At 46.4% G+C, this 17726-nt stretch overlaps 1 non-coding gene across 1 annotated transcript; it reads right to left on the reverse strand.

Annotated features, from left to right (window-relative positions):
* Positions 1–10499: 10499 nt before the first annotated feature.
* Positions 10500–10582, reverse strand: TRNAL-CAG (transfer RNA leucine (anticodon CAG)). The gene has a single exon. It is a non-coding gene; the product is annotated as a tRNA-Leu (tRNA).
* Between the last annotated feature and the right edge of the window lie 7144 nt (positions 10583–17726).

Below are 17726 nucleotides of genomic sequence, written 5' to 3' on the forward strand. Positions count from 1 at the left end.
ATCTTAGTTATACAGGCCGGGGGAAACAACCTAGGTCATCACAAGAGCGCATAACTAATGGCAATAATGAAACTAGACACTGAGCGCTTCAGAGAATTTTTCACAAAACTAGCTATAGTATAGTCAGAGATTGTGCCGATAGCGGTATGGCAAGGTGCGCGAGACATCACGGCCATCGAACGGACAAGGCGGGTAATAAATATTCGGATGGCAAAATTTAGAAGAGACAGAGGCAGTGTAGTGGTACGACACCGACAACTGGAAGGAGATAAAGCAGGCCTCATACGGCCCGACGGTGTTCACTTAATGGATATTGGACTGGACATATTCCTGTCAGGACTCCAGGACGGAGTGGAACAAGCGTTAAGAGTGATGGGTGGGGGTCAGAGTCCTGCATACGAGTACGCAGGATCCTCCATGGCCTGGAAATAGAAAGGACATGTTGGAGAGTTACACTTGTTGGCCAAGTTGCCGGAGTGGAGACCCAGGGCATGCTGCAACAAGCTGAATTATTTTAGAAATAAAATGTCTTTCTAATGGAATGAGTATAAAGAGTTAATAAAGCTGTGACCGATCCTCACCCATCCAGTTGTAAGAGTTACATTATTGTATTGTCAAGGAAAGGGGGGCGGTAGGGGGGCTGAGCGTCTGGGTTTGGTTGGGGGTCCCCACAGTCTGCCTAGGCTAGATGCATTTAAAAATTCTTATTAGATACACAGGCGGTGCAGCTTGCTTCGCAGCTGGGCTACTACGACCAAAGTATTGCCTAGGCTAGATGCAGTTAAAAATTCTACGCTGACTAGCAGACACTGAAGATTTGGAGCAGACCTCTGAGTAAACAGCTCTTCAGACTCAATCATCTGTGTTACCCGAAGCCATAGTGTATGTAGTTTCTTACAGTTAAAAGGGGGGGGGAGCGACCCAACCCACCTGGAATTGACGATGCCAACGTCACGTAAGACACAGCAAGGGGACTCCAAAAAGAGTTTCCATTTTTTCCCAAAATTGTGGCACAGACACCACTTAACCCTAGAACGCATACCTGGGGCCTCGCAGTCCCGCCCTGTTAATTGTTTTCTATTTTCTGCAAGATTACTTTAGTTAGAATTTTGAAACTCTAGGTATTCTTCATGTATATAGTTGTTTGTCATTTGAGTTTGAGTTATTCAATGTTATTTGCACACGGGCCTAAAAGGCCCCAGGTATATGAAAGTGTAGATTTTTATGGTCATGCGTTCTAGGGTTAAGTGGCATCAATTGCCCCACAGTTGCTTAAAACGGTTGGTGAGGTGATATTACCAAATCCTCAAGCTTTTAGCCTCCCAAGGATAACACAGGATTAGAAAAGTCCTTGCGAATCCATGATTTGTTCATCTTTATGAACGTGAGTCTGTCTACATTCTCAGTGGACAGCCGCGTGCGCTTATCTGTCAGCACACCATCAGCAGCGCTGAACACACGTTCATGACAAGATCTCCAAGGCGTGAGTGGCGAGCTCCGGCCATTTTTCCAGATTGGAATACCAAAATGAGCAAGGGTCCAGTGACACAGTCATGGCTTCGATGTTCACTTGGAGATACTCCTGCACCATCCTCTCTAGGCATTGACTATGTGTCAGACTTCTTGTCTCCTGTGGCCTTGCAAAGGATGGTCTAAAAAAGTGGTGAAACGATTTCACAAAATTGCTGTTACCAGCAGATACTGTGTTACTGTTACGGTTTGAGTGATGAAGACTCGACAGTCCCGCGGTTGGCAAGTTAGAACTGTGAGATTCACTTCGTGCACCACTGGTGTTTTGTGGAAAAGCACATGTAAGATTCTGCAGCAGCGTCTGCAGATACTCCTGCATGCGTCAATCCCTTTTTATGGCAGGAATTATTTCGGCAAATTTACTTTTGTACCGGGGATCTAAGAGTGTGGCAACCCAGTAGTCGAGATTACTTCGAATTCTGCAATCTGAGGGTCATGTTGCAGGTAGTGCAGCAAGAAGGCACTCATGTGTCTTGCGCATCCAGGAGGACCAAGTCCTTGTTGTGTTGGTAGCGAGGTAAGAATCATGCTTCTTTCCTCTGCCCTCTCCCCCCAACCTCGCACAACAGAAATGTGATCAAGGTCTCCCTCATCTGATGAGTCTTCCATGCCCATCGCCAGTTCATCCTCCACTTCTTCCTCGGCTCCTGCACCTTCCTCAACAGTTTGGCTGCTACCATGCGCCCTGTTTAATCCCTCTCCCCCACCCTCCCATGCCTGCCTCCTTGGTGCTGCCAACCGTCTGGACCTTGGAGATGTTATCCCTTCCGCATACGACTCCTCCTCTACTTCCTCCACCTCCTCTTGTCCGACCACCTGACTCTGAATTCTGTTTAATGTGTGCTCCAGCATGTAAATCACCGGAATAGTTATGCTGATAATGGCATCGTCGTCAGCACTAAACATCTTCATCGCCATTTCAAAACTGTGCAGAAAGGTGTGTGGCGCCCCTGAGGGTGCAGTCACCACAGAGTTACTGCATCTCACCCAGAGGTGTGGTATCTCACCCTCAGGTAAGGAAGGCGTATGGCTCGGGACCCTAACACCTGCATCCAACACATACCCGCAGTGGGGTTAAGGCGAGATTGCTCCTAAGGGAGAGCACAGTCCCAGGTCCCTAGCTGGTGGGAGGATCCTATGTAGTGGGTGCTTAGGGGAGCAGCTTAGGGGAGCACATGACAGGGAGAGTATAAATAGGAAGCCATCTTAGAAAGAGCAAGCCAGTCAGAGGAGGAAAAGTGACAGGAGCAGAGGCTCGGCATGAGCTCTTCTCCGGAGGAGGGCCTAGCCTGGGAGGCCCAGGACTGAAGGAGAGAAGAGAGGAGTGGGAGCAGGAAGGCTCCAGGAACCGAAGGGACCCTAGGGCTACGGGCCGTGCAGAAGGCCACCTGTACTCCCGCTGCTACCAGGAGGTAGAGGGGTCAGGCCAGATAAGGGGAACCAGTCCCTCAACTAGAGGAGAAACAGCAAGGCTCAACTAGAAACCGGAGGCTGCAGCATTTCATGTACTGCAGGCAAAAGTCCACACCAGTCTCACTAAGAAGGTAGCCACATAGGACCCAGGGGACGGATCACAAGTCGCCCGCCAAGGCCCGAGGATACCGGATAGAAGTGTCACTGGGTGTGAGGTGCAGGGAGAAGGCCAGAGAAAGGACACACAGAAGGGGGTCCTGCTAAGTACTCCGGAGCTATCTGGGGGTGGACTGAGCCCCTCACTGAGTACGCACAGCACGACGGGTGAGATAGCTCTGGTACCTGTAATCTGGACTGCAACAACTGTGAGTAAAGATCTTGGGACTGCATCACACGGACTCTGTGTTCATTACTGACTCCCTGCACTACAACCACCATCATCCACCCACACTGCCCTGAAGCTACACTCTTCCTGTGGTGAGTAATAATACCATTGCAGCAAAACCACCAGCTTCAGAGGACTGTTCCGCAGCGGCGGCCCCTTTGGCCGCACTCCACAGGTGGCGTAGTCGGACATTATAAAATCCATATATACAAATTACCGTTGGATTGACCGCCCTGGGTCACGGACCGGGTCACCGCCACAGTGACTACAACCCCCAGTGTCTACCAGCCCGGCTCCGGGTACCCCACGGCCCAGGGGGCACGTCAACTTCATAGGTCCCTGATCTGAGACCACTCCTGCTGTGTGATTTGCCCCACCTCTGGATCTCGTTGGCCCAGGCTATACTTCAGAAACTATTGCACCAGTGCTTGTCGGTGCTGCCACAGTTGCTGCAACATGTGCAGAGTTGAATTCCACCGTGTCGGCACATCGCATTTCAGCCGGTGAACTGGCAGGCCCAACGACTTCTGTAGATCTGCGGGATGCGAACGGCGGAAGTGAGCACACAGCGACCGTGCCCTCTGCAGAAGGCCATCTAGTCCGGGATAGTGGGCTAAAAATTTATGGACAACCAGGTTCAACACGTGAGCCATACAAGGCACGTGTGTAACATTGCCCCGGCGAAGGGCCGCACCCAGGTTTGCAGCATTGTCGCACACGGCCTTCCCTGGTTGCAGGTCCAGTGGAGACAACCATTCATGAAACTGGGTCTCCAGAGCTGACCACAAGTCCTCAGCTGTGTGACTCACATTTCCCAGACATTTCAAAGTAAACACTGATGCCGTTGAGCCCTGCTGCCAGCATAGTAAGGAGGTGCGCAGTTAGAAAGCAGGTGGCATTACCAGACAGGCTTTGGGTGCAGGTGGAGGACCGAGAGGAGGTTGAGGAGGCAGAAGCAGTGGAGGAACTTCTAGATAAAGAGGATTGACGTACAACTCGCGGGGATGGCAAGACTTGGACAGCAGCCCCTTGTCCTGCTGTCCCCATAGTTACCCAGTGCCCTGTCAGCGACATGTAACACCCCTGTCCATGCCTACTCGTCCAAGTGTCTGTGGTGAAATGCACCCTGTCACACACAGAGTTTCTCAAAGAAGCGTTGATGTTGTGTGCGACATGCTGGTGGAGCGCAGGCACACCTTTCTTTGAGAAGTAGTGCCGACTGGGCATCTGGAACTGGGGCACTGCGACGGACATAAGGTCTCAAAAATCCACTGTGTCCTCCAGGCGGAAAGGCAGCATTTCTGTAGCCAACAGCTTGCAGATGGTGAAATTCAACCTCTTAGCTTTCTCATGGCTAGGAGGAAATGGTCTTTTACTTGTCCACATCTGAGGGACCGAGGGCTGGCTGTTGTGCTTTGACGGGGTTGAGTAGGGTGTCCCTGGCAAACTGCCGGTCTGTGAGGAAGATGCAGGCGGACATGTTAGGTTGCCTTGATCCAAAGGTGGTGCTCTCGATGTCAGAGAGCTCTCAACACCAGCAGATGTTTCCACTTCCCAATGAACTGACGACCTGCCAATCACACTGGCTGTTGCAGGTAAAGAGGTGGCAGGTCTGCGTCCAAAAACATGTGTGACTGCTGTCCCCCCAGTCACAGAGGATGAAGAGGCCGCGGATGCACAAGATGGGGCAGACGGTGGTTGGCCCAGCCTGCTAGGCCGCATTGTAGCACAGTGAGCTTCCCACTGCAACTTATGCTTCATATCCATGTGACGGTACATGCATGAAGTACTCAAACTATGGATTTTTTGGCCTCTACTTAGCTTTTGGTGACAAATATTACAGATAACTCGAGTTGGGTCATCCTTATCGATCTGAATAAATGCCCAGACTATGCAAGGCTTAGAGCCCATGCGACCTGAAGAGCCACTACGACTTGTGGTCAGAGGCGGATTTGTGGTTGAGGATGCAGTTGTTGACGTGCTTCCAGTACTCCGTCTCTGTCCAGGAAGGCGCAACCTAACCTCGTCGTCAATAGCATCTGTGACGCCCCGCTGCGCTTGGTATCACAGATCCTAGAAGAGTGTATTGATGGAATCCTCCACAAGAGGCCCCCATAAACATTCACACATCTCCACCTTCCACCTCAGACCAGCAGAGGGAGCCCGTTAGGGATATAAATAGGGAAGGTGGAGCTAGGCAGTTCAGTTCCTCTGAAGAGTTCCTGCAGTAGAGAAGCCTAAGAGAGGTCAGTCTGCAGTGGAGCTCAGTCTAGTCTAGAGAACTCAGTTAATAGTTCAGCAGTGGAGCACGAGGCTCCTGCTAGCTAGATTCAGGGAGCCCAGATAGAGCTTAAGGTGTGCCGGCGTCATAAGATCGGTGAAGCGCGGCAAGCTGCCGTTAGTGTGTATAGCCTATTGAGGGCCCGAGTAGGCCGAAGGCGAGTGGCGAGTTAGTACATAAGGGGCAGAGGAGCTTAACCAGCTCACCCCGAAGCATTTACCGGACACCAGATCCGAGCTTACCGGGATCTCTATGACCCAGTAAGGCATAACCGGAATCCCTGGAGAACTACAAGTCCCAGGATCGCTAAGGTGCTGATACGTAACAGAGCCAGGAGACGCTTAGGCCCCGCATACTGGGAGCGTGAACTTCAAGAGAAGGCCCTACCACAAGGTCAGCCAGCGCAGGACAGAGACAAAGTTAGGCCTAGCTCCAGGCAGGTCAGAAACTTACTGCGCAGAGGCAAGAAACAGGAGGCCCTACACCCGCTCATTGGGGAGGATCCTGATATGCACCCTTCACCCTACAGTGCTCCAGGATGTGCCTGAATTTCCTCCAGTAAAAGGTACTGAAGTGACTACCGTGTCCGTTTCCGTTCTTGCTCTGACCCAGCTGGGTCTCGCCTGTCCTGCATTCCCCCTGCATACGCTGCCCTGAGACCTAGCTCCACCTGTGGGGAGCTATACCATCGAGCTGCCTTATCACGGGCCTCAGTGGACTGCTGCAGCGCTGGTGCTTCTCACCAGATACCACAGGTGGTGTCACAAACTCTTATAAAATTAACAATTATCCACCCTTTTAAAGAGTGACCCCAGGGTACGGGCCAGGGAGCCGACCACCGCGACATCCCAAAGGCCAGGCAAAGGCCCGGGTGACCTCATCGACTGGCTGACTGTAGGTTGACAGTAAGTGGGATCTCCAACCTTGTCATCATTACCCTGTGTGTTATCACACCCGTCGTCCTCAAAGCCAACCTCTTCCTGCCCTGACCGAAAAGTCAAGTTGTCGCTCCAATCAGGTATTTGAGTCTCATCATCGTCTTCATCATTGTCTCCACCAACAGGAGTTACACTTTGGGAACGAGGGTCTACATTATGCTCAGAACCTTCTTCATCTGGTCCTGGATCCGACTTATAAAGATTCTGGGCATCAGTGCAGATCATTTCCTCGTCTGGATTAACAGAAGCTCTGGAGCAGACCTCCGTTTCCCAGGCTATAGTATGAGTAAACAGCTGTGCAGACTCAACCATCTGTGTTACCCATACTCAGACGGGCAGCTGGAGACTTGGGAGCTGTGAGGAAGCAAGTGCGATTGGGGTGACACCTCTGAGGACTGGAGTATTTGTGATGTTGAAGTTGAGGTGGAGGAGAGCCCACTTGAAGGAGCACTTGATATCCGCTGAAGCACCTGCTGTTTTTGTGCCTCATCTGGAATTTGTAGCGATGGGCGTGTCCGTAACAAAGGGATCGTATCACATTGTCCACGAAAAGAAGTCGACATGTTAGTTTGGCTGGAAGATGGTCTTTCTTCTGCAGATGTTACTCCCCCCCCACCGCGGGGGGCTCGACCCACCAGCGGACAGGCACCAGTATTAGGAGAGGGGGGCTGGCCGTCAGGGTCCACCGCGGCTCTGGCACAAACCCGGCGACACGGAGGTGGCACGGGCAGGAACGGACTGGCCGTGTCGGCTTCTCACTTTTTGGATTTTAGAAGGGCATGACATGCCTATATCTGTGTCTCCCCCTCCTTTTACTCCTGCACCTCTTTTATTTTCGCATGACTATATGTACTTGTCACTTTTCCATGTGTTAGTTATGTCTTCTGAGCAGTTTGTCAGCTTTTGAACACCTTTGAAGGTGTTTTCTATGTGTTTCTATGTGTTTTTGTTTGCCTGCCATTGGTTTTAACGGTGTTCGAAGGTGTTCGACGAACAGTTCGACGAACAGTTCGGCAAACACACGGGTGTTCGACGAACCGAACCGAACTCGAACACTACGGGGGTGGCTCAACACTAGATAGGAGATGCAAATTTAGAGAAAATATTCTACTGATTGTTAATGTTGAAAGTGAAAACATTTGTCCCAAAATGTGGTGAAACTTTGATGTCAGTATCACATGCGCATTTCAGACTTGTTAAACTATGTTCATCTGCTCTTTTAGCTTTTGTTTATTAAGTATATTTATAGTCTATTGATGCCTGAGGTAAAAAAATCTGAAATTAGACTTACTGGTAATTCGGTTTCTAGGAATCTTCCACGACAGCACCTTAGGAGGTTCACTCTCTGCAATAATAGGGACAGAGAACACATAGAGATGAAATATTTCCTCCCATTTTCCTATCCACAGTATTTTTCCGATGCCAAAGCAACAACTAACATATGCACAATGAAACTATTTGATGTTCCCAGAAGTCTTTAGTGAAAGCACAAATTCAGGACATTTAAGATTTGCCTCAAGGACCCCAAGGAATACTGCCAAAGTGCCAACGTTGAGAATTGGTTTTGCTAAGCCCCATCACTTTTAGTTTTCGATTTGAGATTGCCACCAATAGAGCAAACCCCCAACTAATCAGTAACAGGAGTGAAGCTGTACAATTTCTTGAAAGAAAACTCTAATGTCAGAAGTGGGATTTGAACCCACGCATCTAGGAGAGACTGCGACCTGAACCCAGGGTCTTAGACCATTCGGCCGTTCTGAATTCTTCTGGCTTTTGTAGTTTAACTCTTTCTAAGCTAAGCAGTAGAAAGATGAGCATTACTTGTGATGAAAGGAAATATGCCATGATTTCTTTTATTTTAATATTGATTTGTAACCTATTAGTTACAGCCAATTTTGAGCTTCATGACCAAGCAGCGTTTTTTAAATCTGACATGTATCAATTTATGTGGCAATAACACTGGAATGCTTAACATATCCCCGTGATTCTGATAGTGTTATTTTGTAACACATTGAACTTTATATTAATGGTAAATTTAGGTCAATATATATTTAGTTTTTCTTGTGAAAATATCTAAAGTTGCACAATTTCATTGAAATGCGGTGATGCCCCATAAGTCTTCAGAAACTACTGTTTGGTCACACAGCAGGGCTTTGAAAGTAAGAGCGCTATTTGTGTTTTGGGAATGCAGATTTTGCAAGAATATTTTGAGGGTGACATTTGCGGAGTTCCAAAAGTACCAAAACAGCAGAAACCCCTCCAAAGTGATCCCATTTTATAAATTACTCCTCACAATGAATTCATCAACACCAGCAATTACTATTATTGTCCAACATGTGTTTTCACTCTGCAACATCCAGAATTGCAAATAAGCCAGTTTAGTGCCCAGCTTGCGCTTATGGAGACAAGCACCCCATACATTTTAAGTGGGCTCTCCTCGCTAGAGAAATGCCAAATCTGTGGATTCTTTGTCTTACCATTAACGTAGAAACCCCTATTTTTAGAATGAAAGATGACGGTCCTGAGTTGGGGCTTGTGTTTTTTGCCTTCCTGGCTTTTTCCCCAAACAGCTTTGTTCCTGGCATATTATTTAAGCATATTTGTCTCAGTAATGCCACAGCGATTCATAGTCAAACATACATGGCTGAAATCATTCAGCTAGTGTCTGATACATGCTGCCCGTATTAGCTATCAGGTTTCCTTTAAATCCTCATACAGCTAAGTCAAACTAAAATAAAACAAAGTGATGACGTCCAGAATGAAGGAAAAATTACAAAAAATATTATTTTCCTCAAAAGTTAAAAGTGTTCAGTTCTCAAGTTTCTATCATTTTATTTCCTGTAGATAGTTATAATGATTAGGATTTTTACATTCTCTGTAAACAGTCAGTCCATATGCTTTGTTTATTTTCTGCTTAAAATTTAATGGGTGAAGAAAAAACTATTGCCGAAACCTGGGATTTTACGAGGGACCTTTAGATCTTCAGTATAACGCTCTCCCAACTGAGCTATTTCGGCAGAACACATTTAGATTCAGGAATGTTCAACACACTGTAGATGTCACAACTGGATGTATTTATTTTTACTTTGACTTGTTTTTGCAAGATTATCTATATTTGAAAGTCCCGCTATTTTGCGTACATATTTAAGAACTTACATTAATTCTTTGTGAATGAATAGTAAAAACAGAAATTCTGCATTTTTTTTACATTTTCAAATTTACTCATTTCGCCAGGGTAATTCTGACTGTGTCTCTGTAGGACAGGTGATGATTGAGCATAAAACACAATTTGTAAGCATAATGTTGCATCAAGCTTTATTTTTTTCTTAGGTGCAAACAATTGGAGTGAAGATAGGAGATGCAAATTTAGAGAAAATATTCTACTGATTGTTAATGTTGAAAGTGAAAACATTTGTCCCAAAATGTGGTGAAACTTTGATGTCAGTATGACATGCACATTTCAGACTTGTTAATCTATGTTCATCTGCTCTTTTAGCTTTTGTTTATTAAGTATATATATAGTCTATTGATGCCTTGAGGTAAAAAAATCTGAAATTAGACTTACTGGTAATTTGGTTTCTAGGAATCTTCCACGTCAGGACCTTAGGAGGTTCACTCTCTGCCCTAATAGGGACAGAGAACACATAGAGATGAAATAGTCCCTCCCATTTTCCTATCCACAGTATTTTTCCGATGCCAAAGCAACCACTAACATATGCACAAAGAAACTATTTGATGTTCCCAGAAGTCTTTTGTGAAAGCACAAATTCAGGACATTTAAGATTTGCCTCAAGGACCCCAAGGAATACTGCCAAAGTGCCAACGTTGAGAATTGGTTTTGCTAAGCCCCATCACTTTAAGTTATCGATTTGAGATTGCCACCAATAGAGCGTACCCCCAACTAATCAGTAACAGGAGTGAAGCTGTACAATTTCTTGAAAGAAAATTCTAATGTCAGAAGTGGGATTTGAACCCACGCCTCCAGTAGAGACTGCGATCTGAACGCAGCGCCTTAGACCACTCGGCCATCCTGACTTCTTCTGGCTTTTGTAATTTAAAGCTTTCTAAGCTAAGCAGTAGAAAGATGAGCATTACTTGTGATGAAAGGAAATATGCCATGATTTCTTTTATTTTAATATTGATTTGTAACCTATTAGTTACAGCCAATTTTGAGCTTCATGACCAAGCACCGTTTTTTAAATCTGACATGTATCAATTTATGTGGCAATAACACTGGAATGCTTAACATATCCCCCTGATTCTGATAGTGTTATTTTGTAACACATTGTACTTTATATTAATGGTAAATTTAGGTCAATATATATTTAGTTTTTCTTGTGAAAATATCTAAAGTTGCACAATTTCATTGAAATGCGGTGATGCCCCATATGTCTTCAGAAACTACTGTTTGGTCACACAGCAGGGCTTTGAAAGTAAGAGCGCTATTTGGGTTTTGGGAATGCAGATTTTGCAAGAATATTTTGAGGGTGACATTTGCGGAGTTCCAAAAGTACCAAAACAGCAGAAACCCCTCCAAAGTGATCACATTTTATAAATTACTCCTCACAATGAATTCATCAACGCCAGCAATTACTATTATTGTCCAACAGGTGTTTTCACTCTGCAACATCCAGAATTGCAAATAAGCCAGTTTAGTGCCCAGCTTGCGCTTATGGAGACAAGCACCCCATACATTTTAAGTGGGCTCTCCTCGCTAGAGAAATGCCAAATCTGTGGATTCTTTGTCTTACCATTAACGTGGAAACCCCTATTTTTAGAATGAAAGATGACGGTCCTGAGTTGGGGCTTGTGTTTTTTGCCTTCCTGGCTTTTTCCCCAAACAGCTTTATTCCTGGCATATTTTTGAAGCATATTTGTCTCAGTAATGCCACAGCGATTCATAGTCAAACATAAATGGCTGAAATCATTCAGCTAGTGTCTGATACATGCTGCCCGTATTAGCTATCAGGTTTCCTATAAATCCTCATACAGCTAAGTCAAACTAAAATAAAACAAAGTGATGACTTCCAGAATGAAGGAAAAATTACAAAAAATATTATTTTCCTCAAAAGTTAAAAGTGTTCAGTTCTCAAGTTTCTATCATTTTATTTCCTGTAGATAGTTATAATGATTAGGATTTTTACATTCTCTGTAAACAGTCAGTCCATATGCTTTGTTTATTTTCTGCTTAAAATTTAATGGGTGAAGAAAAAAACTTTTGCCGAAACCCGGGACTTTTAGATCTTCAGTCTAACGCTCTCTCAAGTGAGCTATTTCGGCAGGACACATTTAGATTCAGGAATGTTCAACACACTGTAGATGTCACAACTGGATGTATTTATTTTTACTTTGACTTGTTTTTGCAAGGTTATCTATATTTGAAAGTCCCGCTACTTTGTGTACATATTTAAGAACTTACATTAATTCTTTGTGAATGAATAGAAAAAACAGCAATTCTGCATTTTTTTTACATTTTCAAATTTACTCAATTCGCCAGGGTAATTCTGACTGTGTCTCTGTAGGACAGGTGATGATTGAGCATAAAACACAATTTGTAAGCATAATGTTGCATCAAGCTTTATTTTCTTCTTAGGTGCAAACAATTGGAGTGAAGATAGGAGATGCAAATTTAGAGAAAATATTCTACTGATTGTTAATGTTGAAAGTGAAAACATTTGTCCCAAAATGTGGTGAAACTTTGATGTCAGTATCACATGCGCATTTCAGACTTGTTAAACTATGTTCATCTGCTCTTTTAGCTTTTGTTTATTAAGTATATTTATAGTCTATTGATAGTGCTGAGCCACCCCCGTAGTGTTCGAGTTCGGTTCGGTTCGTCGAACACCCGTGTGTTCGTCGAACTGTTCGTCGAACACCTTCGAACACCGTTAAAACCAATGGCAGGCAAACAAAAACACATAGAAACACATAGAAAACACCTTCAAAGGTGTTCAAAAGCTGACAAACTGCTCAGAAGACATAACTAACACATGGAAAAGTGACAAGTACATATAGTCATGCGAAAAGAAAAGAGGTGGAGGAGTAAAAGGAGGGGGAGACACAGATATAGGCATGTCATGCCCTTCTAAAATCCAAAAAGTGAGAAGCCGACACGGCCAGTCCGCTCCTGCCCGTGCCACCTCCGTGTCGCCGGGTTTGTGCCAGAGCCGCGGTGAACCCTGATGGCCAGCCCCCCTCTCCCAATACTGGTGCCTGTCCGCTGGTGGGTCGAGCGAGCCCCCCTGTGGTGGAGGCAGCTCTAAGCTTTTTAATTTAAATTGTTTCTCTAATTTGAATGAATACCCTTTAAATCCATTTACAAGGATCTATTGGAGGGCAAGTCTCATGCCAGCAGCCGCGTAATTCCAGCTCCAGTAGCGTCCACTAAAGCTGCTGCAGTTAAAAAGCTTTTATAAGGATCGAGCTCGGCTGTCCACCGCAAGGCATCCTACTGCCAGTCCCAGCCCCTATGCCTTGGGGTGCCTCCTGATGCTCTTCACTAAATATCCCATGGTCCCGAAGCATTTCCTTTGAAAAAATTAAGTGTCTAAACTACAGGTGGTGTAGCTTGCTTAACAGCCGGGATAATCCGCTGACTAGCAGACACTGCTACTAGGCACAAAGTATTTCCTGGGCTAGATGCAGTTAAAAATTTGTAATTAGATACTCTCGTTGGATGCTGAGAAAGCATTCCATAGAGTCTCCTGGCACGCCATATATGATTCTCTTAAAAAGCTTGGGGTAGGGGTCTAGGGGACCCTTTTATAGCCAAAATCACGGCCCTGTATCACAATACGTCACCTAGGCTGAAGATAAATGGAACTGTAGCACCCTGAGGGCTCGGTTGCTACAGACGTATTGCACCTCACCCAGAGGTGTGATATCTCACTCTCAGGTAAGGATGGAGTGTGGATCAGGACCCGACACCTGCATGCATTACACCACATTGCCGTGGGGCAGGGCGACCAATATGCCCCTGAGATGGGCACGACAGTCCCTGTCCCTGGCTGGAGTGGGGGGAGGGAACACTGAGGAAGGGGAACCCTGTAGTGCAGGAGCAGGGAGGAAGCAGTTCCTGGGTGCATTGAGAAGGGAGTATAAAAGGTGGGCACCATCTTAGTTCAGTGCAGAGAAGTCTGAGCAGAAGTGGCAGGGAGCAGGGGCTCTGCATGAGCTCTGCTCCGGAGGCGGGCCTAGTAACAGAGGCCCAGGCCTGGAAGAGGGAGAAGGAAGGAAGAGGAGCGGAGAAGGCTCCAGGAACGAGGAATGAAGGGATCCCAGGGGTGCGGACGGGCGAGTCGCCACCGCACGCCCGAATCCACCTGCGTGGAGGGGTCAGGCCAAAGGGGGAGACCGGTCCCCGAACTAGTGGAGGCAGGAAACGACCCTCAGCTAGAAACCGGAGGCTCTGACATTTTATGTGGCGCAGCCCCTCGCTACACCCGCTAGGAAGGCACCACATAGGGTCAGGGAAACTGGCGCCAAGTTTACCAAGAGGAGGAACGAGGCAGCCGGACAGAAGTGTTGGTAAGAAAGGCCAGACAAAGGACACACAAAGGGGGTCCTGTGAAGTGCTCCAAAGTTATCTAGGAGTTGTCTGAGCCCCTCACCTGGTGAGCACAGTACGACGTGGGCAGCCGTTACCTGCAGAAGTGGTCTGGATAATTAGAACTGTGAGTAAAGGCCCTGGACTGCATCACTGACTCCGTGTCGATACTGCTGCTGCCCTGCACCATCACCCCCATCCTCCGCATACACTGCCCTGAGGCTATACTCCTCCCGTGGGGAGTTATGCTACGCTCTGCTGCACCCACAACACCAGCCTCAGCGGTCTGCCCTGTAGCGGCGGTTCACTCTGACCGCAATCCACGGGAGGCGTAGTCGGACATTTAAACATCAAAACCACATAAATAGTTCCGCCACTGGTTTGACCGCCCTGAGCCACGGAACCGGGTCGCCGCCACGAAGACTACAACCACCAGCATCCACCAAAAAGGGTCCGGCTCCGGGTGTCCCAAGGCCCAGGGGGTGCGTCAGAACATTTTCATCACCTTTCACAATCACCAATGGGACAAGGCAGGGATGTCCTCTGTCCCCTCTCTTATACATCCTAGTAACGGAGCACCTGCTCTCATCAATTCGCCATAACCCCAATATTAGGTGGATTGAGGTGGGAGGCACCGAGTACAAGTGCTCTCTATTTGCTGATGATGTCCTAGTATATATCACTCAATCACATATATCCATCCATGCTGTTATGGCTGAAATAGATCACTTTGTTACATGGTAAAATTTTAAAATCAATGCAGCAAAGTCTGAGGCCCTCGATGTCTCCCTCCCCAAATCCATATAGGATTCCATCCAGTCCAACTTTCCCTTTGCCTGGCCCTCACAGGGTATCAAATACTTAGGAATTCCTATTCATAGAGACCTCTCCCATCTATGTTATCTTAATTTTGGGCCCTTTATTGAACAACTCCATACAGACCACGGTTGGCAAGTTAGAACTGTAAGATTCACTACGTGAACCACTGGTGTTTTGTGGAAAAGCACATGTACACTGCGTTCCAAATTATTATGCAAAAAGTGGTTAGGAGTGATAAGGGAAGAATTTGTTTGTCAGTTAAACTCATTGATGGTGATGTGTGTCAGGGCTCTTTATATCACTGTAAGCAATTGCAGACACCTGTGCTAATTAGTTTGGCAGGTGTGTCCAATGAAAGGCAAGACTACTTAAGAAGGCTCTCTCACATTATTAAGCAGCCTACATTTTCTGCCAAAATGGGAAAGAAAAAGGATGTGTCGGCTGCTGAGAAGCAACAAATTGTGGAGTGTTTAGGTCAAGGCATGACTACAATCAACATTGTGCGATGATCGGGATGAAGTGTCTTGGCAATCAAGAAGTATGAAGCTGATTCACAGTACACACGTGTGCGTGCTGATAAGGGCAAATTGAGGACTCTTTCCTACAGGCAATTACGTCAGGTTGAAAGAGCAGCGGCAAAAAAGCCTTGTCATATCAGCAGACAAGTTTTTGAAGCTACTTGTGCCTCCAACGTCCCCCGAACAACAAGATGCAGGGTCCTTCAGAGGTTTGCAGCTGTGCATACGCCATCCTGTCGACCTCCTCTATCCACTTCACACAAGCAGAAACGGCTCCAGTGGGCCAAACATTACATGAAGACTGATTTCAAAACTGTTTTGTTCACGGATGAGTGCCGATGGTCCAGATGGATGGAGTGGAGGATGGCTGGTTGATGGACACCCCACGCAAACACGGCTACAGCGCCAACAAGGAGGAGGTGGAGTAATGTTTTGGGCTGGAATCATGGGGAGAGAGATTGTCGGCCCCTTTAGGATCCCTGAAGGCGCTAAAGATGAACTCCATAATGTATGTGGATTTTCTCAAACAGCACTTCCTGCCATGGTTCAAGAAGAAGAACCGTGTATTTCACAGCAAGATCATTTTTCTGCATGATAATGCACCATCTCATGCTGCACATAAAACATCTGCATCTCTGGCTGATATGGGCATAAAAGGGGACAAACTTATGGTGTGACCCCCATGCTCCCCTGACCTGTACCCCATTCAGAACCTTTGGAGCATCATTAAAAGGAGTGTCTATGATGGCGGGAGGCAGTTCACATCTAAGCAACAGCTCTGGGAGGGTATTCTGTCCTCATGCAAAACAATTGAAGCAGAAACCATCCAAAACCTGACAAATTCAATGGACGAGAGAGTTCAGAAGCTCCTTTCGAACAAGGGGTCCTATGTGAAAATGTAACATCACCTATAATAAAGTTTTGAGTTGAAAACTGTTTGATTTCAGTTTCTAACAACCTGCTAATGCTTATAATTTCAAAAATGACCATTTTTTTGGTCTTTATTAAAATGAAAAGGTTGATCGAAAAGTTTGGGGGATCTAAGAGTGTGGCAACCTAGTACTCATGATTACTTCGAATTCTGACAATATGAGGGTCATGCTGCAGGTAGTGCAGCAAGAAGGCACTTATGTGTCTTGCGCATCTCGGAGCCCCAAAATTATTTTCCGGGCTAGATGCAGATAAAAATTATTTTTAATTTTAAATCTGGTGAAGCTTTAGTATAGATGGCCTAATAGGATCAGTGCTGCACACTGCTACAAAGCCCAAATTATTTTCCAGTCAAGATACAGATAAACATGATTAGTAATTTGAAAGCTTAAAACGGTTGGTAGGGTGGTTTTAACCAATCATCAAGCTTTTACTCTCCCCAGGATGACACAGGGGTAGAAAAGTCGTTTCGGATCCATGATTTGTTCATCTTTATGAACGTGAGTCTGTCTACATTATCAGTGGAGAGCCGCGTGCGCTTATCTGTCAGCACACCACCAGCAGCGCTGAACACACGTTCAGACAGAACGCTGGCTGCAGGGCATGACAAGATCTCCAAGGCGTAAGTGGCTAGCTCCGGCCATTTATCCAGATTGGAAGCCCAAAAAGAGCAAGGGTCCAGTGACACAGTCGTGGCTTCAATGTTTACTTGGAGATACTCCTGTACCATCGTCTCTAGGCGTTGACTATGTGTCAGACTTCTTGTCTCCTGTGGCCTTGCAAAGGATGGGCTAAAAAAGTGGTGAAATGATTCCGCAAAATTGATGTTACCAGCAGATACTGTGGTTCTGTTACGGTTTGAGTGCTGAACACTTGACGGTCCCACGGTTGGCAAGTTGGAACTGTGAGATTCACTACGTGCACCACTGGTATTTTGTGGAAAAGCACATGTAAGATTCTGCAACAGTCTCTGCTGATACTCCTGCATGCGTGCATCCCTTTCTATGGCAGGAATAATTTCTGCAAATTTACTTTTGTACCGGGGATCTAACAGTGTGGCAACCCAGTAGTCAGGATTATTTCTAATTCTCACAATTCGAGGGTCATGTTGCAGGTAGTGCAGCAAGAAGGCACTCATGTGTGTTGCGCATCCAGGAGCACCAAGTCCCTGTTGTGTTGGTGGCGAGGTAACAATCATGCTTCCTTCCTCTGTCCTCTCCCCCCAACCTCGCACAACAGAAATGTGATCAAGGTCTCCCTCATCTGATGAGTCTTCCATCAGTTCGTCCTCCACTTCTTCCTGGGCTCCTGCACCTTCCTCACTAGTTTGGCTGCTACCATGCGCCCTGGTAAAACCATCTCCCCC

The sequence above is a fragment of the Phyllobates terribilis genome, unplaced genomic scaffold (assembly GCF_046119375.1).
Source record: "Phyllobates terribilis strain yellow unplaced genomic scaffold, ASM4611937v1 Scaffold_12__6_contigs__length_324123572, whole genome shotgun sequence".
In the NCBI taxonomy this organism is placed as follows: domain Eukaryota; kingdom Metazoa; phylum Chordata; class Amphibia; order Anura; family Dendrobatidae; genus Phyllobates; species Phyllobates terribilis.